The sequence below is a fragment of the Peromyscus californicus genome, unplaced genomic scaffold (assembly GCF_007827085.1).
Source record: "Peromyscus californicus insignis strain IS unplaced genomic scaffold, ASM782708v3 Scaffold_24__1_contigs__length_46423439, whole genome shotgun sequence".
Taxonomy (NCBI): domain Eukaryota; kingdom Metazoa; phylum Chordata; class Mammalia; order Rodentia; family Cricetidae; genus Peromyscus; species Peromyscus californicus.
Window position 1 is genome coordinate 16,783,366 of NW_026294535.1, and position 25,424 is coordinate 16,808,789.

The 25,424-nt window shown below is 38.7% G+C and overlaps 1 long non-coding RNA gene across 6 annotated transcripts in view; it reads right to left on the reverse strand.

The window, feature by feature from the left end:
* LOC128119724 (uncharacterized) overlaps nt 1–25,424 on the reverse strand; it is a 114,064-nt gene that overhangs the window by 36,310 nt on the left and 52,330 nt on the right. Inside the window, exon 1 of one of the 6 annotated variants that reach the window (XR_008221646.1) lies at nt 20,417–20,480. The exons of the other annotated variants lie outside the window; for them this stretch is intronic. This is a non-coding gene — a long non-coding RNA (uncharacterized LOC128119724). Of the gene's footprint in view, nt 1–20,416; nt 20,481–25,424 lie in introns of those variants that run through there. 6 annotated transcript variants of the gene reach the window in all.

A 25,424-nucleotide genomic window follows, 5' to 3' on the forward strand; every position in this document is an offset into this window, starting at 1 on the left:
TTGGAAAAGTATAGAGAGCCTCACCCAGTTACATCATGCATTTCTGCAAGGGAAGAGGGTGTATCTCACAGTGCTTGCCTACAACTCAATGCTTTTGAAGTCAGAAGTCAAACTGAGTTAAGGAATAGAGTCTAAACACATTTCTTTTGTAATATTTTTATGATTGGCTACCCTTCACTTTGATCTGCAGTGCTGCACATAAATAAAAAAAAAGAATAAAAAAATGTAACATTTTCATTATGTTTATATCCCTAATTCACACAGTTACACTCTGGTCTCTAGGGAAATCTCAACTGATTGGGATATGATTTAGGATTTGATTCTTTAAGTGAGTCCTTAGGGAAAAGACTGAAGATCCACTCTTCCTGACTATACCCCACACCCTCTCCAGTCAGTCATTTCATAGAGTAATCACTGCACAGGATGGAAGATCATTTCACCATGGGCATGAATAAAACTATCCCACTAGTCAGTACGATATTGTTGCCTCTGGAATGCATGCCCTGCTTTGACTCTCACTCCAATACCATCACAGAACTGAAGGCTTGAGAGGAAAGTCACCTCTAGAAGCTGGAGCTTTTCATTTTGAGCCTCAGTTGAAGCCACACTTCATGATGCTCCAGTATATTTGACCCCATCTGCTAACGTCGATTTCTTTTCTCACGGTGACACATTGCAAAGGTACATGTCAGAGTGGAGGCTGCCAATTTTCCATAAAATATGCCAAACCTTCACTTTTATAGCTGAGAGCCAAAGGAATTTAGTACATGGCAAAGATCATACAAACGAGCTACAACTTTTCAACTCTGTCCTCAGTAATGAGTATAATTGACGGTATGGTGGTATGTATTTGTGTCTTAACTGACAGGCATATTTGCCAAGTGAAGGTGTTCATCAAAAGTCTTACTGTTGAAAATAATATCTAATGTATATATGTATATATGTGTGTGTGATACTTACCTATAAAAACTTAATAATTATCCATATCTCTAAGATTTTCTTTTAATTTAATAAAAAATCCTGACTTTAGCCAAAGACATTAAAAAACAAAGAAAGAGGTATGCTTCTTGGCTTGTGATGCTGGGCCCATAGTCCTCTCAAGCATCATAACCTGAATTTTCTTTGTTGCTGGCTTATACTTGCAGAATGACTGTGTAAAAGAGATTTTCTTGGACAATCTTTGTTCATTTTTCAGATAAACTCCATGGCTAAACATCAACATGCAAATATTTCACAGGCAGTAGTTAGAAGTCTAAAAGACTAGGAGAACCATGGCTAGTCTAGCCCTGAACTCTTAAGGATGGCAGGATATGGCACGAAGCAGTCATTTGCATGACCTCATGAGGATTAGGAGAGCTATGAGCTGTCCAAAGTTACTATGCAAATGCCAGCATATTATAAGTTGGTAACTCATTAGCCAGGAGAGGCCTATAGAAGACAGATGGATTAGGGAGCTGTCACAGTTTTTAATCTTTCACATTTCCATTTCTGTGCTTGTCATGAATAAAATTAGTCATTTGGAGGCCAGCAACACATAATAATAAGTTTAATAAATACGACTTTGGAAGATATGCTGTTCAATTATATAAAAGGGTTTTTCATTTCACCTAAAGTTACCTTCTTGAACCTTTGCAGGTGCGATGATATTATGTCGTACAATGAGCCCTCATTATTGACACAGATGCCTTATTTTTAGTAAAATAGCTCCCAGAATACTTTATATCACCTACACACAGAAAGAAATCTACATCTTAAAGAGTACAGCAAAGCTGTCAATTTGAACATGCAATTACATAACAAACTCTTGAGAACTTATTTCAGGAAACAGGGCTGTGCAATAACAACTTTCTCTTGGTGTTTTCCAAGTCATTGTTGGCAAGTCAGCTGTCCTTGGGATATCCTGGTCGGTATTTAGAACATTAAGTATGTCTCAGAACTTGCCTAATCTAATTGTACAATGACTATGGAAAAAAAATTGATGACTGACAAACTTTTCTTGGAAGGAGAAGACTTCAGCTCTTAGAAGTATTTAAAACGTGATAGTTCATACCCAGACTTCAAGAAACACAGTCTAGTCAGGAAAAGATAAGGACACCACTTAGTTAGTGTCACTTTGGCTTTGCAAGTCTTACAAAATTTTAGATTACTTCAGCATTTTCAAACTTTATGCAAATATATGAGAAACAAAAGCCCACTGGGCAATAACTTCCAATTTTTATAATTCTTGTGAAAAACAATGACACCTAGAAAATATTAGACCTTCAAATTGCAGTTGAATAATTTATACAAAAATGCACTTCAAATAATATATTTGGGACTAAACTCTTTCCACTGCAGTGGGACATTTCAGAAGACTGAATTCTGAGAATGTCTTCCCACTCTTCTCTGAAATGAAAAACATATTTATAAAGAAGATTCAACTTCCTGTGTGCTTTCTCTGTTCACAAAATGTGTGTAGAGTTTTGTCACAGATACTTTCGACAACTCCTTTTGACATTTCCAAACACTTTGGTTCTTAAATATTGTGAAAGAGGTCAGGTTCTCCTGGTTCTAATCTTCAAAACTAAGACGCCTTAAGACCTCATTTCTATTCCTTTCAAGACTCCTAATTGAAATTGAAGTCAAGATCTCTACAGTTAGGAATGATTTCCACTTAATTTCTACCTAGTGTATTATTAGAGCTCAGTCTAAGCTAATTGGGAGGGAGAAAGCACCTTTAGATACAACAGGCCCAGCAAACAGACACTTATCTCTGAATGTTGTAACTGCTCAAGGAGGTTGGTATTATTCAGGATCTCTTCTTGGTGCATTACTTTTTTTGTCTCAAAAACGTGGTTTCTGAGACTGATGTATCTGTCATACATATCTCCCACCATAAAAATCACTATGAATCTTGTACAGTTTCTCTCAGGCAGATCGTAACAGACAGGGTGCCCAGAGCTTGCAAATATTTGCAAAGCATAAGATAAGGCCAAGCTTATGACTCATGCCTGTAATCCTAGTATTTGTGGAATCCAGACAGGAAGATTATCATCCTGGGCTACATAGTGAAATTGGGCTAGCCTCAGCTACAGGGTGAGACCTTGTTTCAAAAGAGGAAAAAGGAGAGGTAGAATTCTGTGTCCATCATTTTCATTCAGTTTCTACTGCTTGAAAGTTACTAACATGATGACACCTAATGGCTAAGAAGGCTGTTAGTTATCCATGCAGGGCATCTGTGTGCCCAAGGCAGAGTCCACTGTTTAGAAACATCTAAGAGCTTGAAAAGCTCTCTGACACATCTAGACAATAGCCCATCTCATCCTAAATGAATATGATTTTCAAGAAATAAAGTTCAGGCTAGGAAGATGATTCAATAAATACAGTGCTTGTTTCATAAACAGGAAGACCTGAGCTTAGAGACAGAGCCCCCATTTGAAACATGGAGCCTGTAAATCTAGCATGTACCTATAAATCTAGCAGTGGGGCAGTAAGAATGGGAATCCTTGGAACTTGCTGGCCAACCAGATCAGCCAATCAGCAAACTCTAGGTTCAGTGAGAGACTTGACTTTTTTAAAAGGCAATTGAGGATGGCATTCAACATTGACCTCTGGACTCCGCATGCCTACACACACACACACACACACACACACACACACACACACACACACACGCACACGCACATGCACACGCACACGCACACACATGCACTCATGCACGCACGCACGCACGCATGCATGCACACACACAAATGCTCAAGTTTGTAATAAAGTAAGCCATGCATTTTGGGGGCTGTTTCTGTTCCTTCTCCATTCTGCATATTCTGAACAAAACTGTGATATTTCTGGTAGCAACCCATCTATCAAACATCATTTGGCAGGAGAAAGTGACAGGAATTTCTTGTTCAATAGCCATGTTTCTGTCTTGTCGGGCTCAGGGGCTTTGCTCATATCTACAGAACACTGAGAGTTCTCCTTGGCAGATTTAAGGAAGAAAAAGAAACTTGGTCCATGTTTGAAAACCCGAAAAATATGAGTTAGACAAAATCGAAAAGTTCTAGGCACATCAGGCTACTAAGAATGCAACACCAGGAAACTGTCTCATGAGATTATCTGAACATTTTACAACAGCAAGAGATGCTGTTCTGGAGAAAGGGGAGGGGGCTATTTGGCCAGATTGCAAGATGTTTGTGAATACAGAGAATACTCTTGGGTCATGCAGCTAGGGAGCCTTACTTACTTAGCCTTTAAGTTTTAATTTCTATGAAAACCCATTATTTTTCATCTTCTCCTGTAAACTCTGGGTCTAGACCTTTAAATGTAGCTGTTATCTCTTCTCACAAATGGCAGTGAGTATCCAGACATCTATAGGCCAGCATTTGCACATACGATAGGCATTTAGTGAGGTCAAACATTCAAGATCATTTCTGCACTTCATTTATGTTTACATTTTTTTTCACTTGGTGCATATTGTTGAGAATTTATTGCTATAACTTACCACTAGAAATTTTGATTTCTGGCTTACCACTGTGTCATTAAATGGCCCAGTCCTAAAAACATCTTATTTGTATACCACTCTTTGCACAACAATCTTTCCTCTGCCCCCCCCCCTTAGAGGATCTGGATTCTCACATTTTACCTTCTACTTTGGCAGTTACAGGATGTAGGTGGGGGTGAGGGGTCTAGAAACCTAATAGCATATGCCATTCAATAAATAATAACAGTGCCTTTGCTGTGGGCATAGGGTTCTACCAAGCAATGTGGGGACTATGAAGGAGGGACTTTCTTTGATGCATATGGGGTCTATAGTTACACAGAGAAAAAGCAAAACTGTGTACGACATATACAGAACAAAACAAATGTTTACCTGGTACTCACAAAAGCAGTAGAAATAAATTGTCTCTATCATTTAAAACAACTCCTTCCCACAATGTGATTAGCCAAGTCAGAAATGTATTTTGGGACCGGGTGATTCATTTAATGCTCTAAATGTTGTACTTTGGAGGCATGAATATGTACAGTTTGCAATAGAATTACATTTTCTGTGGGGTGCAATTTTCCATGGCATCTATTATCATCAGACGAAATAGTGTTTGCTTTATTCCTTTACTGGCACTAAAAGTTATAAGCAAATACAACAGGAAATAAAAACATGAAAGTCTACCACAGTGCACAAAAGGGGGAGATTTCTTGTCAATCTTTCTCTAACTTATTAATTTAGGTATTGAGGGGGCAACACACTGAAATATGTGCTTGACTCCTATGAAGTGATATATTCTAGGAACTGATTTCACACATAATTAAGAAAATCAATATCATTGATAAGCAGTGGATTTTTTGGCATTTGTTTGTTTGGTTGTTTGGTTGGTTGGTTGGTTGTTGGCTAGTTATTTTGGTTGACCCACAGTATCAGAAAAACAAAGACCACACTCTTTGCTGGTGAATCAGTACTTTCACTTCAAATTCTAGACTGAACATCCTGTCAGAAGAATGGATTATCTATGGCTCTAGCTTGTACCCCAGAACCTAATACAGTACCTGCAATGTGTAAGTGCCCCAAAAGTACCTTTTGAAGTTGACAGGACTCAGGGTAGGTGTGGTATACCAAATAATATGCTTATCTATGGTATCTAGAAGCTTCTTCCAGAAGCCTGTGATTATGTCAGATTCTATGATAAAGGGTGACCTCCTTACTGAGAAGATTATCTAGGTCATCTCCAGGTAATAATGAAGAACGTCAATACGTAGATAGAACATGAGACAAAGAATATACCGGGGAAAGTCATGCTACAGAAGATCATGATCCAAGGAGACTGGGCTGCATCTAGAAGCTATGAATGACAGGAAAATGGGTGCACTTTTAGAGCCATCACAAAGGAACAGTCCTGCCAACAACTTCATTCTAGACGCTGAGACTCCTTTTGGACTTCCGACGTCCAATCTGTTGTTTTGTAACAAGACTTTTCCTCGTGAGCTGCAACACATGCATCGACTAGACCAAAGTGTGGGTGCCACCAAAGTTCAGCTTGGTGAACCAATGAGTTTTATGGGGGTCACTTATAGAAGCAGGAATGAATGACTCAGACAACTTTGCCTCACTGAACCCCCCTCAGAACATGTAACAAAAGCTGGGAAGCTAGAGCACACGGCACACACAGCCTGCAGGGGACTCAACAGGTTAGAGAGCATCCTTTCCACATAACTCAGTTACTCTAAACTGCTCCCAGGCCGAGTACCTTCTTCTCACCTCCCCAGGCATTTTATACATGTAATGCACGACATATATGCAGGCAAAACACCTGTATACATCAAATAAAAATAATAATAACATTTTATAAGGAAACATGAGAAGTTAATCAAAGGTAATACTTTTGACCTAGTAAAACATGAATCAGAGCAAGAGACAAAATTTTGGACTAAACTACTGGTTGGTCCTGTTGTTAGGATCTGATATGCATACCATAAAGAGATGCACATGTAAACAACCAGAATATACAAATTTGGCATGAGTCACACGACACTTAAACAGCATAACAGCTATGAGGAGTGACTAACTCAGCTACACAAGTCATGGGAAGGCTTCAAGAACTATCTGAGTAGGCAAAAGCAAACGATAAGGATTTAAATAGAGTGGAAGGGGAAAGGAAAGAAGGAAGAGTGTTAATCTCTAACAAATAAGCCTTTCCTGTAGGCTCAACAAATGGCATATGCTATCTTTAACCGGCAAGCCCACTGTTTTCTAGACAACACTACGTTCTACCCCAATTCGCCTCTGAACTGTCTTCCCAAATGCCATCTCATTCATTGCCGCTACCATCCAAAATACCATCGCCTAGGAGACTTAAACCAAAGAAATTCCTTTTCTCAATGTTCTGGAGGATAGAAGTCTGAGATCAGAAAAGACTGAGTACTCATTCATCCCTCACTTAACCTCAGCACGGTGTGCAGTAGGGAGTCTCTGTATTTATCACCATTCACTGAGGAGAGAGGCTTCTCTGATTAAAGCTGAAGGTGACATGCATCTACGAATATAAATATAATTATTTAGAAGGCAGTTTGATACTCTGTTGATTTAGTTAAACAACAGTATTCATATTGAGCTAACAGTTCCATCATCTACCCTGCCATGGCTTTTTGACCAGGTCTACAGCAGTAGACATGGATTCCCTCCTGTGAATCAAGGATCAAATCCAATCAGGAAAAGACTGGGTTACACCCATATCAGTAGTGCCGATACTTAGCAGTGAAGGCATCTTGCCTGGCAGTTATCTTTGTAGCTTATAGGAGCACACAGCGGGGTTGAACTACAGATGGCCCTTTCTCCCCCAGAATCCTGTATAGTACCTTCTGGGGTTATGAAAGCTAACTGACAAAGAGAAAGCTTCCAACTCAATTCCATCTTGACTTCTCTGTATGATAGAACCAATGTGTGTGGTATTTTTAGCAATAGGCTCTCATCATCCTGTTATGATGAACGAAGAGAAATAACAAGAACTTGTATTGTTCTGATGGCCTCTTGGGACTCGCTGCCCAAAACTCATAAGGAAAAGAAATCTCACTGCTAGCACTGGGGTTCTGTGTAATAACTCAAGGCTTCTAGGAGCGGCATCTCATGGGAAGACTTCTCAATCTTGCCAGTGAAACCCTAGAATTCTTACAGGAATCTGGTGTCTGCATTCAGAAGCTTCTGGGCAGTAATACTCATGTACCCATGCACCCAGCCCACTCTTTGATTTATTTCCCCTCATTTCCTGCTCCTATGACATAATCCCACTCTCACCCAGGCACCTATTCTGATGTTTCAGCTATTTTAGACTCTGTGAGAGGAGTTGGGAGCCCCTCTTATTCTAGGCCTAATATATGCTATGTGGCAGCTCATCAGAGAAGGCAATAATGGAACAACAGAGGCTGCTTACCTAGAAAGTGAAATAATCTTGTTTCCACATTGGGCTATAATTCTTACCTATAAAGCAACTTCACTTTCTAATGGGGAACTTCAAGAAGGAGATTGGTGGGTGTTTAAATTCAGGAACCAAAACCATACTTTCCCCAAACTTCATCACCAAAAACAGCTTGATCTGAGACTTGTGGGATATGTGGGATTTTCCACATATTCTGTGTTTCCCAAGTGAGGGGTAGTAGGTGGGGGTGGGAGGTAGCTAGAACAAGCTACATACGGAGGGAGCAAAGCAAACAGTGTCAGTAAGATTCCGATACAACCTGATGAGTGCAAGCAGGAGAATAAGGCAGCAATGCTGGATAGACGCAGGTCTACGTCAAAAGATCCTGGTTGTACGCTGATGTGGCTAGGATTGATTCTGCAGGCTAGCATAGGCTGTGGAAGTAATTTCAGCAAAAGCAGAGTGTAAAGAAAGAACAACACGGTGAAGGAATGCCTTGGGAGAGCATTTTGAAGGAGTGTAGATAATCAGCTAGAGAAGGAAAAGAACAGATAGGGGTAAATACCATCCATAACCTGTAACACAAATTGCTAAACAGTCTTATAAATAGAAAACCCAGAGCCAGATATTGGGGTGAAAGCTGAACGATCAGAGAGGGAGAGAGCAAGCCACTAGTTCTTACCCGGTTGAAATCCTCTGCCAAAAGAGAGTTCTGTTTCCTCATGCCTTATATACTTTTCTATGTCCTGCCATATTACTTCCTGGAATTAAAGGCATGTGTCCTTCCCAAGCAAGCACATGAGCTCTCAAGTCCTGGGATTAAAGGTGTGTGCCACCACTGCCTGGCTCTGTTCCCAGTGTGGCCTTGAACTCACAGAGACCCAGATGGATCTCTGCCTCCCGAGTGATGGGATTAAGGGTGTGTGGCACCACTGTCTGGCCTCTATGTCTAATCTAGTGGCTCTTCTGTTCTCTGACCCCCAGATAAGTTTATTAGGATGCACAATATACCGGGGTACACAATATATCACCACAATAACCCAAGTAAAAGACAGTGGTAAAAGAGAGAAGAATATTTGAATGCCAGAATGTAATCTACAAGATAGTGTTAGAAGTTCTAGGCTAGTCACACCCATTTCTTTTAGTTCTCAAAATAACTTTGTGCAAATAGAAGAAGCATCTTATTTTGCAGTAGGAGACTGGCACTAAGAGATTGCATGGTGTTTACCCTGGAGCATCAGTAGCCATGAAATAGAAGAGCCCAGATCGGAGCCACGTCTGCTGGGTTCCCACTCTTATTCTTCTTTCACAATAAACTGTCTTTCACGCCAGAGGGACTGAAGAAATCAATACAGATATGAGAAACCAGGAGGTCAGAATAATGGAAAAAGTAATTAGATAACCTGGGAGGAGGAAGACAGAGGATCCGCTTGACTTGAAGTGGAGACAATAGACTGCATTCAAGTTATCACAGTCAGTGCTCAGGGCAGCCAGACATTCTCTGTAGCACACTAGGCTGCTCTATGTGAGAAGTACAGACTCGAGTGTCATCAACACACAGAACAGCATTCCCCAGGGACAGCCGACAGGGCATGAAGCAGTGAAGGGAATAAGGATAGAGTGTATCCACCAGAAATCACAACATTTTGTTTTGTCTTTCTGTTTTGGATGGAGCAGTTGTTACTGGGATGCTGATCCCAAAGAAGTGTTTTGGACCTCTGCAGTGCAATCATTCCCTCATGCTGTATAACCGAGTAAAAGTCATACCTGAAAACAGCACTCATTAACAAAGTTTTGTAAGAAATGTCTTTCTACACAGCTAAAACTCAAGTGTTAGCCAGAGCTTGGCTTAAGGTTGTCTATCAAGATTTTGGGTTAATGGAATAATTGATTTCCTTGAAGTCGTAAGTCTACAGTCCCTGGCATTTTGCTGATGATCAGATGGGGATCATTTTCAGTTTCTAGGTAACTTTACTCTTTTCTATGTGGCCCCTTTCAAAAATGTCTTGCCGGACAATGGTGGCCCATGCCTTTAATCCTAGCACTCAAGAGGCAGAACCAAGTGGATCTCTGTGAGTTCAAGGCCAGCTTGGTCTACAGAGCAAGATCCAGGACAGCCACCAAAACTACACAGAGAAACCCTGTCTTGAAAAAAAATAAATAAAAATTTAAAAAAGAATAAATCTTGTACTCAAATGGTCTTAAACATTTAATCTCTCTTGCTAGGAAAGATACATTTTGGTTGAACTCACCTGATTAGGCTAGGCCCACCAATGAACATCCATATTTTAAGAGCAACTAGTTTTAGACCTTAATTATATGTCTAGAACTCCTTCATAGAAGCACTGTGTTCTGATGGGGAAACCCACAGAGACAGCTGACCCGAGCTAGTGGGAGCTCATGAACTGAACTAGGCCCTCTAATTGTGAGTGGCAGGTGTATGGCTTGGTCAGTTTGTGGGGACCCTGGCAGTGGGACCAGGATTTATCCCTGGTCCATGAGCTGGCTTTTTGGAGCCCATTCCCTATGGAGGAATACATTGCTCAGCCTTGATGCAGAGCGGGGAGGGTCTGCCTCAACTTGATATGTCAGACTTTGTTTACTACCCATAGGAGGCCTTACCCTCTCTGAGGAGTGAAAGGAGGGAGGGTAAGTGGAGGGGGGAGCGGGAAACGGGGAAGGAAGGGGAACTGTAGCTGGTATGTAAAAATAAAAAAAAGTTAAATAACATAAAATTTAAAACAGAAGCACTGTTTGTTTTCTTAAATGGTAATTGTGTGTGTGTGTGTGTGTGTGTGTGTGTGTGTGTGTGTGTGTGTGTTGCGCACACACACATGCACTCGCACACCCATGCATTAAGTAAAAGAACTAAAGTATCCTATAGAAATGGTCAAGACCTTTCTCTACCTTATGTTTTCCAGTCTCGTCTACTATCCTTTCTTGGAAGAGTTTATGAATCAGTCTTCTAGATGAATACAAACTGGGGTAACAGAATCTTTATCTCCAATTCACAAAATAGATGATACCAGAATGGGTTTGAAGTGAGAAGTGATCACAGATGCATCAGAGAACATCAGTGCTGTTGGTGAAGTTGCAGAGGGAGCATGAACTAGGGAGGGCGGGCTATAAGATGATTGGCAGACTAAGTATCATCAGCATAATTCGGGAACTCTCTTTATTTCAAAGTGATATTTTGACTATTTGTAATGCACAGATGATCCTAACTCCTAATTCTATGTACCACATAACTTGGAGCCAATTTAGAACACTTTACTGGGCTCCTCTACACTACTCCAAAGTAGGAGGACAATGTGTCTCTGTATTAGAATAACAGACATCTAGGTGAGCCGGAAAAACTTAAAGGAGTCTATCACAGCTTCTGACAGAGATTAAAGACCACTAGAAACCGGTAGAAATCTTCATTCCCAGCTTCATTTTGGGTAATGGACCAGACTTGGGGGAGTGTGGTGACAAATTGCCTGGAATTTTATTATTCTCTACAACAGTTTAATGTGATAGTTTGCAAAATTCAGGGAGAAAAAAAAGTGTGATTTTTTTTTTCAGCAGTTAATGTGTTTCTAAATCAATCACAGCAGAGGTGTGGAAGGAGACTGAGAGATGGAGGATAATAGCCAGGTAGGATCACCACCTTTCAACATTTCTACCTATCCAACCCCTTAATTATATGCTCAAACAACCGACAACAGAAATGCAAAACTAAGGAAAACCTCTTCAGAGCCTACTTTTCACTTTCAGCATTAAACTTAAAATGTGCATATCATGATGGTGTCACATTTACCTAGAGATTAATGAATTCCTGCTCTTCAGAACTCTTAGGAACAGGCAAGGAGAAACTCATAAATATGCATTCACCTACCCCTCTGCTAAAGTGAAAAGAGAGATGATTTTTTTAATGTATCAGTGTGTCCTCTGATTATTTAATCTACCCCCACCAGGGACAAGTACTGTGGTGATTGAAGCCTATCACTGAATAACCCAGGTACGGGAACACTATTGGAAGGAAAGTCACCAACACAGCCACAGATTAGCCAATGATGCCATTAATACCTGGGCTTCTTAATATAGAACGTGAGAGAGAAATGTTATTCCACTGCTTGTCCCATCTGCCCAGAAAGCAATGTGTTACTTGCCCAAGAGCATGTCAACTTGCATAGACAAAACCAAGAATCTCTATAGAGTTCTGGTTGTTTCCAACTATGGTTGTTTAAAAGAAAATGGCCCCCACAGGGAGTGGCACTATTAGGAGTTGGGACTTGGTTGAAGTAGGTATGTCCTTGTTGGAGGAAGTGTGTCACTGTGAGGGTAGGCTTTGAGGTCTCCTATGCTCAAGCTATGCCCAGTGACACAGTTCACTTCCTGTTGCCAGCAGATCAAGATGTAGAACTCTCAGCTCCTTCTGCAGCATGTCTGCCTGGAGGCTGCCGTGTCCTACCATGATGATAATGGACTAAACCTCTGAAACTGTAAACCACCCCAGTGAAATGTTTTCCTTTGTAAGTGTTTTCATGGTCAGGGCAAACCATTTGCTTTGGACAGTCTCATAGCAGAATTCAGTTCCATGGTAAACATACACAAACACAGCCATCTCCATGCCCCTGGATCCTGAGTCCCATGTTAAAGGTCCAAATGAAGTGCTCACTATGAGTCTTTCTATCTTTAAGGCTTCCACCAGTCTATACAACATTTCAGTGTGGTTTGCAAGAATCTGTCTCTAGGAATATTTTTTTAAAATATTCTATTGGTTTTTAAAATGTTCTATTGGTCAGAAACACCCATCAAGAAAAAAAGAAATTGCTGTGTTCAAAGAAAAAGGTACCTTTTTATCTAGGGTTCAGTTCTCTTTGCAGGCACCTAGGTAGTTGCACTAAAATATATTTGTCTTGCGGTATTAAACACAGCTGCATCAGAACAGAAGATAGGTATCCATATGATATTGAATGGGTGTCACGGTTGGTTTTGCCAACTTGTTTGTATTTAAACACACACAGAAAATACTCCTAGATACACTTGTCTCTGAGGGAATTTCCAGAGTTAATTAACCCATAGGAAAGAATCACTCCAAATGAGCGTGGAATTTTCCAACAAGTGACACAGATATTAAAAGATCAGAGAAAACAGCAATTGGCCCAGTCCTACCTTCTCTTCTTTCTCATCAAGTGAATCTATTGACAATGTATCCCACCTTCTTTAAAATTCTGCCGTGGACTCAACGACAGCAACTTTTCAGGATGTTCCATTGTTTCAGTAATAGATTGGGACTGCTAAGAGATCCAGCCTCATGGGATGAGATGCTACCAAGATGCTACCTGTTACTCTAACATGTGCAGAGCCTGTTGTTGGACTATGCAGCCCCTAAAAGCCAGACAGATGATATCAATGAGAGAAAAAGTGACATTTTAAGTTTTAATTTCTGTGCCTTAGAGATGCACGAAACAAACACGCCTCTGATCTGCAGGCCCCTTGCCCAAGGATAGATAGTTCCTGAAATGCTGGAGGCTATTGTTTATGGGAGACACCAAGCCACATGTTTTCACTCCCCTAAACAAGTTTGTTTGACCCATATGCATGGGATGTGCTTGATCACATGAGGGTGGGAGGTTCACAGGCAGGAAATATATCAGAGTGGATGCTTGCCCCTGATTGCGTGTAGGCTGGAGGTACGTCAGAATGTATGCTTGCCCCTGATTGGACTTGATGGGAAATGCAATTAATTATGGGTTTTCCTTCTTAAACACTAGTCATACTTGATTTTGGACCATTTCCTAAAAACCTGGGTATGGACCTAGCCAGAACCCATCCACCCAGCCAGTATTTAATTAAAGCTTGCTTCAAATTTGGCTTTAAACTCTGGTAGTGGTCTTATTCTCTATTGGTGGGACCAAGAGGATCGGAGGGATATACATAATATTTATACATTATGTCGATTCTGTTCTTCTTAAAACCCTGCCTATTACAATACACTTAAAGTAATGTTTAATATCAACATTTTATCTTATTTTTATTTGTTTGTTTTTTGTGATAGGCATATGTATATTCAATGTGGGAGAAGAATGTGTGTAGGTTGGAGGACAGCTTTATGGAATCTATTCTCTCTTTCTGCCTTATATGGGCTCTAAGGGGGGAACTTGGGTTGTCAGATGGCTTACACAGAAGTACCTTTACCTGCTGAGCCATCTGAACAATCCAATATTAACATTCTTTAAAAATTCATCTATTAGTTAAGAATCCCCTCCTTAACTTCTGAGCAAGGATATATCAAAGGAAAGGTTGAAACAATAACTTTTTTGGGGGGTGTATAAAGAGAGAACAAAAGAGAAAAACATGACTGAAATTCATTATGTGAATCATATATGTGAGTCCTTGACTTTGCTCCCTCGAGGCTCCCAGGCTCTCAGACTCCCATTCACATATGTGAGCATGCGTACACATGCTCTGCACATGCCATTAGAACATCTTCATTTCAGTTGATCACACACTGTGTTCATGAAAGAATGACTGCTCAGCCTCTGTCCTGGTTAAGTTTACGTCAACACGACACACACAAGAGTCACTGGAGATGTCGAGCCTCAGTTGAGAAAATGCCTCAATATACTCAATATATGCTGCCCAGCCTGGCCTCGAACTCATGATCCTCCTGCCTCAGCCTCCTTCAGCAAATCTTTCCGGCGTGTGCCACCCAAACTGGCAAGCAAGTTTCTGGGGGCATTTTCTTAAGTAGTGGTTGATACGGGAGGTCCCAGTCCATTGTGGGTGGGGCTGCCCCTGGACTGGTGGTCCTGGGTTCTATAAGAAATCAGGCTGAGCAAGCCAGGGAGAGCAAGTCAGTAAACAGCTCCCTTACATGGTCTCTGCATCGGCTCCTGCCTTCAGGTTCCAGCCTTGAGTTCCTGCCCTGACATCCTTTGACAATGAACAGTGATGTGGAAGCATAAGCCAATTAAGCCTTTCCCTCCCCAGTTGCTTTGGTCATAGTGTTTCATCACAGCAATAGGAACCAGAACTAGGACCCCCTCAATGACTGAAAATTTGTGATTAAAATAAAAATAAAAACAGAAATGTTGTCCATAAGCTCAGGTATTTCAGTTTTAGTTTTTGATCTAAAGTTACCATTTCTATAATTCTTAGTCAACTAGACAAGCACTCCCATTTTGAGGTCTATGCTTTTAATTTATTCAATGAAAACACAGAAATGGGCCATAGGGAATATCAAAAATAACCTGCCCTTTGTTTCTTACCTAACAATGAAAGGAATTTAAACACAATTAAGAATAGTTTAAGTAAAAGTTAGACAATATATTTACCAATTGTGCTGCATATCATATTTTTATTTAACAGAAACTATACACTGACACCATTTTAGGACTGTAAAAATTGTAAACAAAGTCTTTTAGATAAATACAGTCTTCCTATGGTAAAAATAATAAAACAAAACTGTTCAGAATAAAGAATATTTGAGATAATTTCTACCAAATGAGTAAATATTCTTTCAAAATTTAACAGCACTTTTCAGTAAGTGACACACATTTAGTAATTTTATTTTTTATGTTTTCTGCACTCAAAATTCATTTGGTTAGCTGATTCTGAAATAAATGTCAAATATTCAAAATTCATAATCTTTTGATTATCAAAAGTAAAGCATATTAATGACCTCTAGTGCATAGGCATATGTCCTATAATTTTTTAAGTTTTTAATATAGTTTTGATGCACTACAAATATGAATTATAAAACTGACTTTGGTGGGGGAAAGAGAAGAAATAAATAGAAAGAAAAGTGATTCACAAAAAGAATGTAATTCCAAATCTTCATTTGAACCCTAAATTAAATTATATCCTGAGAATAGTTTAACTCCTAACTTTAGTGGTTACACTAGATCTCTGTGAGAGTTTTTCTTTACACTTACAGTGGATTTGCATTTCACAATGCACTCATTAACATGAGCAGGAAAGCCAGACTCTCACATTCTGTCTCAGTGAACCAGTATTGAAATCCATTATGATGGAGGTTGTATAGGAACTGTGACAAATAGCTGGAGGGTGGAGATAAGAAGTTTTAGATTCTGTACAAGAGATAGAAATCAAACCAGTTATTTTTCAATATCTTTTTAGCAAGGAAAAAAATGAACACTTGTGGAAGAAATTGAAAAATGTGATTTTCCTTCCATTTTGGATAGCCAATAAATAAATAATGCAAATAATTGAAAAGTGCTTATGTGCTATGTTTATTATATCTAATGTGTTACATTTATACTAATGATGTTAATAAAATATTTAAATGTTTGAATGTATTATGTAGTTTTGTAATGTAAAATATTCTAAAACACCTGGTCATAAAGAGGTGTCCAGATCTGGCAAGGGACTTGGTTCCAGACTGCCATTTGGAAACACAATTCCTCAATCTTGTAGCTTGGCCAGCATCATTATCATTGTTTTGATGTAGCACAAAGGCCTTCCACAGACACAGGTACCATGCTCCTGGACTTCTTAGCACTCAGAACTGTGGTCCAAGTAAACTACTGCTCATAATTTTCCCAACCCGATGTTGAGAATTTAGCACGAGCTGTTCTATTAAAGCAACAACAACATAATATCCTAGGACAATAAAAGCAAATAATTGTAATAAATTCAGTTTTTATTTCGTAAGTTGCAATAAAACTAAGCTCACAATATTATGAGATCTCTGAGGAACTGAGTAAATGTGTATTAATTCTACCATGTTCATCAGTACATATTATTTTCCTCACCCAAAGATGTTTTTTTTTATTTTTGTAATATAGTAGATATTCATAATAAAGGTATTGACATTTGTTGAAGCATAACTGAATCGAAGACTAATACGATCAAGCTGTGGAGAGTCACTACCCTTTATCCTTTGTTAGACATCCATTACATCATCATAGTCCTTTTGAGCTAATTGCAGAAGAAATAACAAACTTAAAAATATGAAATGCAGGCTATGCCATATCAAAACATATCAAAAACAGTGACCCAGTTCTCAAAGCAGTTGATAAAGGGGTAGAGGTCCTGTCCAGAAGATGAAGGACACACAGGGTAGTGGTGGGACTAAGAGATTTATCCATTTTTGATTTAAGCATTAAAATAGTATGGTAGGTAAAAACTAAGAAAGCCATGTGCTTGGAAAAATTCAACAGGAACACAGATATTGCCAATTCTGTACAGCAAGAAAACTTCCCGTTGCAGCCGCTGTCGAGTCAGTCAGATGCTTTTGAATCAGCCTCACAATCACCTGCTCTGTCGACTGCTAATGATCTGCCTAAATTCATCCCCAACTCCCTATCAAGAAATCCTTCTGCACATCAGGAATCAGTTTCTTCTGTCTGCCGGGAACATTGAGAGAGCTACAAGGTGCCCAGTTACTCTGGGCCATGGTTTTTAATATGTGTGCTCAGACCTTAACACCAAGCTTGTTTCACTGCATTGAAATTACAGGTACATTAGGTCATATTCAATACTTAGGCCATTATAGCAAAACAAACATCCCATAGTATGTTTTGTCTATTTGGAATTGACACACCCGATTTTTGAGCATTTTACTTTCAGTGTTCTATTTTACATGAAAAGGGTGATGCAATTGTTCTTTCAGACCCAAACCAGATTATTTCTAAATACTTGCTCCCTATTCCAGTCACATACACTGATATCAAAACCCAAGTTTCTCAGACTTCTTCAACCAAAAGGCTGAAGTTTCAGATGCAATCTTCACGCATCTTGCTGTGTTGTTAAGTTATTATATATCACTTATAATACCTAACTCAATATAAATGCTATGTAAATAACTGTTATACTGTATTTTTAGGGAATAACAATAGGGAAAAGTGCCTTCACATGTTTAATACAGGTTCAATATTTTTAATATTTTAATTCCACTGTTGGTTGAACTCATGGATGCAAAACACAAAGACATGGATGGTTAATTGTATTCTGTATGAATATATGAACATACATATATTATCAATGAATTTTTATTGTAAATCAAAATAGCTATAGATACTAAGCCAAGCTTTAAAGAGTGAGAGGACAGTGTAATAAAGAGTCCAGCTATCATTGAAATAACATCAAAGAATACCATGAGATATTTAAGAAATAATTAAATCTACTGACTCCTACAAAATTTAAAGGTCCAATTTCAGACCAAAGTCCCATGTCGTCTTCCAGACTCTAACGTAGGCGACGATAAAGACTTCAAGCAGAAGGTTTCATGGGGAAAGATGCCCTCCTAATACCAGATTGACCAAGTCCTGTGGTTACCATGTATTCAACTCCAAATCAGCACCTTCAAGCAATCTTATGAATGTATCCCTAAAAACACCCTTACTGCTCCTTCTCACTGTGAGGCCCCTGCAAGTCTCAGCACTTCAAACACCAATTCCTCTCAGTCCAGAGCTTTCCATAACAAAGTTCTAAAGGTCAATTCCCTTTGCTGTCAACCAAGAGTCTTCCTATTGCCTGGACAATGCAATTCAGATATCACTGTCTGTATCATTGATGGCTAGTTTATGTTGTCATAATTCAAGACAGTCATCATCATCTGTAACACTGAGAGAACATATCAGATCCTTCTAATTGATTGATCCAGTATAATGTTTACAGATAATTTGGCCAGTGCTTCCCCAAACTGTCAGGATCCTCAAAAGGAAGGAAATTCTCAGAAACTGGTCATGGGCAAAATAAGCATAAGGAAATGGAGCAAGTAAATATAATGCAACATTTTGGGTGGCATATTGGGATATATAGAGGACATTAGTGTAGCTGAAGTCTTCAGATTTGGACTTTCTGGACAGTGAGACACATCTGCTCCTAGCAGGACCGATTTACTTCAGAGAGAATGGGCATCGAAGACACTCCATATGGAGTTTATCTTCTTCTTGACAAAAATAGCCATTTGGGCAAGAAACTGTTCTTGCCTGAACTGCTTGACAAAATGTTGTATCGGCTGAACATGCAGGACCCATAGGAAGGTGACCACTGAACTTGGCAAGGAGAGATGGTCCTTCAGGTTCCTGCTTCGCAGCAGAAACTGCCAGACATTCTACAGGACACCAAGAGAAGCGACCGAGGGACTTTAGGCCTGTGGGCTGAAGATGGATACCCCAAAGTTACAGAGGAACTTTGGATGACTGTCCAGGCAGGCAGCTGTCTCTGTCATTCTAGATTTTTGGAAGCTGCTTACAATGCATTTCCTGTTTACTTGGGTAATATTGTATCCTTCTGAGGTCTTTGATGCAGTTGAAGACTATATAGTTACAATTATCCTTAGTTATGATAAAAGATGAATTAGATATAAAACTTTAGACTCACAAATATAGGGTAAATAGGATAACTTCTTTAATTTTGCCAAATATAAATAGACTAGATATTATAACTATAATTCTTGCTTGATAATTGTTTTGTTATATATAATTTTACTATGTTAAAGTTAAAACCTTCCTTTTTGAAAAAAGAAAAGGGGAAGTGCTGGGGATGTCTTTCTGTATGCTGTGAATGTGTGTTGCTCTGATTTGGTTGATAAATAAAATGCTAATTGGCCAGTAGCCAGGCAGGAAGTATAGTATAGGCGGGCTAAGCAAAGAGGAGAATTCTGGGAACAGGAAGGCTGAGTCAGGAGTCGCCAGCCAGACGCAGAGGAAGCAAGATATGAAGGCAGAACTGAGAAAAGGTACCAAGCCACATGGCTAAACAAAAATAAGAATTATGGGTTAATTTAAGCGTAAGAGCTAGTCAGTGGTAGGCCTGAGCTAATGACCGAGCAATTTTAATTAATATAAGCTTCTGAGTGATTATTTTATAAGTGGGCTGCAGGACTCTGCTGGCCCTGGCTGGACTGAAGAAAACTCTAGCTACACATTAGTGAAAACTGAGTAAATTTTGTTAAATTATTGATTTTCATTCAGAATACTTGATATTGACTCATTAGTTGTAGCCAGTATATTATATGAATATGTGAATGTGGTATACAGAAATGCTAAGGTGCTTGGTAGGCCTACAAATCTTAAAACTGTCTTGAAAGTAAGTTATTAAAACACACCACAGAATGTGCAATGATTACAGGTTTTGCATTATTCCAGAGAGTATATTCCCTGCACAGATTTCTCCAAATCTCTCTATTATCCAACCCTGCCATTCCTTTCTTAGAAGCATACAGATTTCCTCTTTCTCTTGAGCAGATGGGTGAGGTTGCTTAAGGTCAGGTTATCTACAATTGTTAGAACTGACTTCATTTGGAGTAGAAAAGAGAACACTTGAAATCATTTTTAGTTAATTATTTATTCCTGAGCTTCCTGACTCTTCCACTTGTATATTGATCTAGGAGAGCACAATCAAACAACTCAGCTGCCTTAGAAGGGTTTCATTAAGCATTCATTCTCTATCCTCAAAATGCACCTTCTCCACTGACCCATTTTCTGCCATCTAAACACCTGCAGAAAGAAGATAATGTCCCCTCCTTCAGCACCATGGATAATGGAACACAGACTGATCTAGGAAAAATAGACACTCACCCAGTTAATAGGTTTTGTTTGTTTTATCTGGAGCAAGATCTGTACTTTTGCTTCTGTCTCTGCAGCAGAAATCATACTCATGTGCTGCAAAGATGAAGTGAAATATCACATTTGCTATGCTTAGTAGAGGGCCTCCCACACAATACAGTCTCAATAAATGCTTGTGTAGAGAATAAGCAATCTTGTCACTCACTACAAAGTTCAGTGCAGAAGTGCTTCGTGAAGGAAAAGTGAACAAGGAAAAATATGCAAATTAATATAAATTTTTCATGACACAGGAATGTACAGAAACAAAGACAAAAGGAATCAGGAAGCTACATTTACTTTCTGTTACTTGGAAGAGTGGACAGTCATAAGAAAGTATGATTGTATCAAAGCATCTGACATACCAGTTATATAATAAGCTTGGGAAAACTTGATAGGCCCTTCCTATCTAGAATCTCTTGACATTATTAAGTCTTTAAGGATAAAGATGCTCCTTTCCTCTCTGTCTAGGGAGGACACATCTAGAATGAAGAGCTTAAACTGTAACTTGGAGAAAAGGACAACAGGAAGTTAGGAATGACTATCCCACCCACCCAACAGCCAAGGTGTCATGGTTTGGGGTCAATGTATCCTGAGACTCCCAGGCAGCTATTACCTTCAGAGTTATGGCTAGCTATAAATAGCCCTGCAAAAGACAAGCATAACAAGCCACTTACGGTAAAGTAGGTAAGACATAAATCCCTGCCAAGGTGCAGGAACTCCGACTACTGGGAGCTGAGACAATGAGAACTCAGTAGTAAAATCATATACCACAGGAGCAAGGGGAGTAAGGCTGCATAGTGAAGGAGAAATATGATGGGCTCATGTTGAAGCTCTGTGGGATCTGTCCACATGCAAGAGCTGCTGCCAGACAGCTGTCTCCTGTCTAAAGAAACTCCAAACACTGTGGTACGGAATTTAAGGAAAAAATTTTGAAGCTCACTCTGACATTAGCAGGGACAAAAGGAAGATAAGCAAAAAGTCATTATTATGCACACCATAATAGCTCTCCAGGAGGCAAAAAAATAAAATTGCAGGGCTTTATTCGGTAAATATTTGGGCCAAAATTGGTCGCCAATAGTTACCTAATTGAGCACTGCGCATGTGACATGCACACTACATATTGCCTCTTACTTAATGTTCACAATGAACCATCGAGAGAGATCTATGTCACTCTCATTTTAGAGAGAAAAAAAATAAAGCAAGAGACTCAACAGCATGCCCCAAGACACACAGCCAGGAAAATGGAATGGAGGCCAAGTCTAACTCCAGATTAGATACCGGAATGCTTATTCATTGCACAGACACTAGTGGTCATGTGACCTGACTCCTGTACTGAAGGAGCGGGAGCTGGCAGTGCAAGGAAGAAACAGATGGACTATATGGTTCCTCAGGTAGACTTCTACCAGCATTCAAAGAGTTAACATCCATGGTTCACTTCACTGAGCAATGTACATTTCACAAATGGCTCAGATATGTGAGGTCTTTACAACAGGGAGTAAGTATATCTGATTCTCGTGAAGGATCATGTGATAGGTATCACCTCAACACATCTACTTATAGAGGGTGTATGTGGTTTGGGATATTCAGTTTTCTCACCTATTAAAGAGGGATGCTAATAACATTATTTTTTCATAGGAAGATAACTTTAGGAGTCACATAGAACAGATTCATGAGACATAAATATATGTTTGAGTCCTTCCTCCTGGCAATTAGCACAAGGTGTGACAACAACCGTATGCAACCAGTTAACATTTCTCATCAAGCGGGGGGTCATGTAACTTTGAATACATTGAAATTTTAGACAACTCTGCAAATGAACTCACATATTAGGTTTTCACAAACATTTGCCACAAACATTGTGGCAAATGTTTTTTTTGTTTTTTGTTTTTTGTTTTTTGGCTTTTTTTTTTTTTTTTTTTTTTTTTTTTTTTTGCTTAGTAGAGTAGATCCTTGCAGTCCAGTACAATGAAATGGGTCAACAGAAGTAGAGTAGAATATGAGTAGTATACCTAGTATAAGGGTATACCTACACTTTAGTGTTACTAGAATAGCAAATGCCAAAGAGCTCTAAGGACTTAGTGGAGAGACTAAGTCTTGAGCAATCTCACTCTGATATGAAGAAATTAGGAATCATGTCAATAGGAAGAGTACAGTAGCAAGGTAGCATTAACCAAATAAAACATATACGTAGCAGTAATAATAGTGGATGTGAATAACTATAAAAAAAATTGTTCCTTTAAAAGTGGCTCCAAATACATGCCCAGGATCCCAAAACTCATTGTAACTCACTTCACATGATTATAGAGTGCAGAACAGATTTTCAGGTGGAATTTTGTTCTATTATAATTCCATTCTAGTGTACCTTATCATTAAAGTAGAATATTAATGGTATTTTTATTATAATTGTCAAAGAGTTATGGACAGGATTCCAAAAACATAAAAGTTTAGAATGAGAATAAAAAAACCTTCATTTCTCAAATATATTGTTTGAAAGCATCCAAATTCTTAAGAAAGTAATGCATAATGACTCATTTATCATGGGTATTTATTATTCCAAAATCATATTAATGCTCAATTGAATCAAAATGCAACATAAAAAATCAATATAGAAGAATAATTAGCTTAGACTCCATTCAGAGCAGTTCTGAAGGGATTCTGTGTGTTGGTGTTGACTTTAATGTTCATTTATGTAAAGCAATACTTTCCCACCACTGTATCTGCTCTGAAAGAACACATTCAAGTCAAAAGTTCTTTGGGGGATAGTAAAGTGGTGGTTTTGGCTCCCAAAATGATTATGTGTAACCTCAACCACGAAAATGTGTCTTGTTTTAAATTCCCACGGACACAATTAGTATGAATCCTGAACCACTGTTTCCTGTGGAAAGTACTAGCCTAGTCCTGGGAGTGTTTTCCACTAAAATCTTGCTGGTTTTATACACCAGTTTGACAGTACTGTAAGGAAAAGTATTTCTTGCTTTTTAAAATTGTTTTTTTATCTATAGTGTTGAATTAACTCTTAACATCTTAAATTTTGAATAAAATGTAATCTTATGTTCTTAAATTTTGAATAAAATGTATTCAGAAATATATTTCAACATTGAGGGGCTAAGGAAAGTGTGTGATATTTAATGTCTTTTCTACTTTTGATATTACTTTATTTTATGTTTCTTTCCTTTTCAGATCATAGTTAACAAATTAATCCATTAGCTACATTCAGAACATCCACTTTAGTCATTGAGAATCTTCTCTTTAGGAGGAAAAAAAATTGTCTAGAACCCAGAAGGAAACCACACAAACTTATCAATAAAATCAAAATTTATTCAATAAAACTTCCCTAACTAAACTCACCTGTTTTATCTAAAACCACAGAAGACTGGAATGCATTTGGAATTTGTAAAGGAAGGAAAAAATTATTTTAGTTGTCACAAATTTCTTTTATTCAACCTACAATATCCATAGTACATCACTGGGTCTATGCTCATGATTCTAATTTTCCCTCATTTTCAAACACCACTCAGACCATTGTGGCTATAGAGAATCCGAATGTTGATTAGTGACTACTTTCCTATTGTCCAGGGTTATAAAAAAGAAGAGAGGAAATACTGAAAAGGAATCACAAATAAAGGCAAAACAAGTTTGAATTCGCCTCAAAGGACAACCTAAGTGTTGCTGACATTCTTGATTCTTGGCAGCCTCATTCTTCTGTTGAATTCTATACCAAGATTATCAAAGCATGTCACTCATGATTGAAGAGCATATACAATAATTTTTCAGTATTGCTGAATATGCTTCTATCTTATTTGAGCTTCATAAAGGCAATATTTCAAACTCCAGACAAAATATTTCTTAAATACAACCCGATTTCAATAGAGAGAGTTGAGAAACAGATTCTGAAAGGAATTTGAAATTTAAAAGAATAAATGTGCAAGTAATGAGCTACCTGCTTGTATGGCATTAGTATGAAAATGACAACAGAAATACCTGTAGTTTTCTAGCCTCAAGGCTTTTCCTGGAGAAACACGAGCACACTTCTAGATGCCTCACTAAAACTGCACCCAGCGCTCCCTGTCCAACTTGCATTCAGCTCCACTGGAGAGTCCCCCAGCCCAACAATTGTTTACTGATTTTTACTGTTTGGGAGCTACCTGATGAATCTTGCAACTTTCTGTCCTTCTTGATTGTTGTTTCTTTAAATTTCTGAGTCTTATAAACCTTCCTTTTATAATTCAAAGGAAATAAAAATAAGTACCAAATAATTCTCCCTTTCCTCTAGTTCTTACTTTAGTTCTGTGCCTCAACCTGTAATGTTTCCTGAGCCTTGGAGGGGTGATGTAAATATCTGATTATTTTCTATTTATGGATAAGTAATTAGCCCACGTTGTCTCTTATTCTCAGGAGCTTGACAGGTTTTGACTCTGCAATAAGTACCATCCAATGGGGAAAAAAATGCTACTACCCAGATTGACAACAGCATAATCTATGAATATAAACACAAACAAATATTTAGAAGGCAATTTGACAAGCACATCAGCTGTGTAGCTGTTGGCTAAGAGACTAAAAACCTTCCATTTTAGAGGAAGGTTCATTAGACTCAGGATGTTAATGGAAGGCAAAACAACAGGATGTTCTTAGGAGAAAACTCCTTAAGATATAGGATGTTCAAGGGGAAATGAAATAGTGGGATGTTCTAAGGGTTGTAAAGCATTCTATTCTCAAGAGAAGATTGTTAAGCTCAGGAAATAAATGATTCAGTGTTTTCAGGAAGTCACTGAAACTGACAAGATTAACTAGGCCCCTTATTCCCCTAGCATATATTCTCAGTAAGAACTCTGAAAACACTGTTAGACAAGCTGATCTATCTAGAAGAAGCTCAGACCTGCCAGACTTCCTGAAAGAAACAGATTATCCAAGCCACTTAGAAGAAGCAGATGTGAGCCAAGCCACCTGGGAAAAATCAAAGGACAAGTTCTGTTACCCAGAA